Source organism: Geospiza fortis, unplaced genomic scaffold (assembly GCF_000277835.1).
Source record: "Geospiza fortis unplaced genomic scaffold, GeoFor_1.0 scaffold408, whole genome shotgun sequence".
Classification (NCBI taxonomy): domain Eukaryota; kingdom Metazoa; phylum Chordata; class Aves; order Passeriformes; family Thraupidae; genus Geospiza; species Geospiza fortis.
This window is the reverse complement of record NW_005054330.1, coordinates 5545697-5547926: the sequence shown is the minus strand read 5'-3', so window position 1 is coordinate 5547926 and position 2230 is coordinate 5545697.

Genomic DNA, 2230 nt, shown 5'->3' with positions numbered 1-2230 from the left:
GACCCCCCCGCCCGCCCCCCAGAGCCAGCCCGGCCTCTCCCCACGCTGCCGGGGCGCTCCCCTGCGGGCCGTCCATCCCCCGGCCTCCGCGCCCCCGGCTGCATCCGAGCCCGGCCCCCGGGACAAGTTGTGTGCCTGGAAACAGCCCGGGAGCGATGCTTGCCCCAAAGGCTGGGCTGCTCCTGGCAGAGCACGCTCCCAGTCTGTCAGCCGGCTGAGCACGCCCCCGGACAGGATTCACCTTTCTTCCAGCCTCAGCACAGAAAGGTGGAAGAACCAGAGCGCTCCAACAACCCCTGCAGCCCCTCAGGGCCCGCTGGTGAGGGGTCGGTCCAACAGCGTGTCCGGATCTCCTAGGAATGCCAAGGCAGCAGGTGGCTGCACAGCCAGACCCCCCTGGAAGTGATGCCAAGTGTCCCTCTGGATGTACATACAGCCTTAATCCACCTGAGGCCTCCCTGAGGCCAAGCCCACGAGGATCCTGGGCTTTTCCATGGCTGGATACGAAGGACGGGGCTGTTCCATGCTGGAAGCCAAGCCAGGAGCCAGAGGTGACCACAGTGCTGGGAGCAGTGACCTCCTGGTTCAGGGCACACCCCATGGCACCAGAGCAGGAGAGCCTTGGTGGGAACAGCTGCTTCCCGTGATGTGCAGGGGTGTCAGAGGAGGTTCCTGTTGTCTGGGAAATCCAGCTGGGAGGTTGAAGCAGCAGGGGACAGGAGTGTCCCCAGTGCAGTGCAGGGCCCATCCAGGCACAGGTGCATTGCAGGGACAGTGCAGCTCTGTGGGGACAGGCAGGGGCTGTGCAGCTCCCAGACAGGGGGTGCTGCTGGGGTGGGGTCCCAGGTGAGTCTGCCTGGGGCAGTTGGGGTCTGAGGGCCCTGGCCAGGACCTTTGCTGAGCACATGTGGTGAGAGCAGTCCTGCTCCATCCCACCTGTGCTGGTGCCTGCAGGAGTGCAGGACATCCCTCGTCTGACCTGCTCAAGGTGGCTCCAAGGTGGTGGAAACCCCTAGGAATAGAGGCTGCACAGCCTCTCTGGCCTCCTTCCCACTGCTCCACTGTCCTCAGGATGGAAATTCTCCCTTTATCCAGTCAGACCCTTTCTAGTTTGATTTTGTGTCTGTTCCTGAGCACAAACCTTGGCCCAGCCCTTATGGCCACCTCCTCTTTGCAGGTGTTGAGAGGCTGCTGGGGCCCTCCCAAAGGTTCCCTTCTCCAGGAAATGAGCTCCATTCCCTCTGCCTCCATGCACAGGATGGTGCCTTGGTGTCTCCCTGCTGTCCTTGCTTTGTGCCACCAACACCTTATGGACTCCTCTGACAAAGCAGGACGGGGGAGGACGAGCACAGAGGTGAGGAAAGCACTGCCCTGGTCCCAGGCTGGATGGGGTTTGTGACACAGAAGGATCTGCCCAGGGATTGTGGCAGCTCGTGGTGATGAGGAGGTGCTGAGTAGATCCATAATTGTGTGGCTGAGGGGTGTGAGGTGCTCACAGCAGTGCCATGGTGTCACCAAATAAGTGCTCTGAGACCAATCTGGGATCTGTGGGATGCTGCTGAGGGGTCTGGGCACCTCCAAAGCTCCTCCACTTCCTTTGCTGAGGTGGGAAGGAGCAGCTCTGTGTGTATGGAGGTGGATGAAGGACATGGGGTGGGTGTGTGGGGTTTGCAGTCACTGCTCCCTGGGGAGGGAGGCTGCAGTGAGGAGCTGCTGGGGCTAATGGGAGTTTGGTAACTCCCATGCCAAGGGAAACACTCACATTCACCCAAGGACACACCAAACGAGGTTAAGAGCATCATTCTGCCCCCAAAAATGATTTTATTGGACCTTGAGCAGCAGCAGGATCAGGCCTTGACCCACTCCAGCAGGTGGAGCTGGAGCCAGCCAGGAGCCAGCACTGAGGGGGATTTCTGCTCATTTCTGGGCCTGATAGGAAGCAAGAATAACCTGACATTATTAAAACCTGAGAAGGTGAGTGAGGATCCTTGTGATTTGCTCCATGTTCTTGGATCTCCCCCTATGCTTCCCACTGAGGCAATTCAGCAGCTCTTCTCCAGCTGGGGTAAAAATTGGAGGGACAGGAAACAACCGTGGCCTTCTCAGAGGAGGGGTTGGCAGTGCTGGTGTCAATCCCAGCCCGATCAGCTGTGTTTGGGATGTGGGCACAGTGAGAAGTGTGCAGGCTGGGAGAGAGCCCAGATGTGGTTTGGACACTAGATGGAGACAA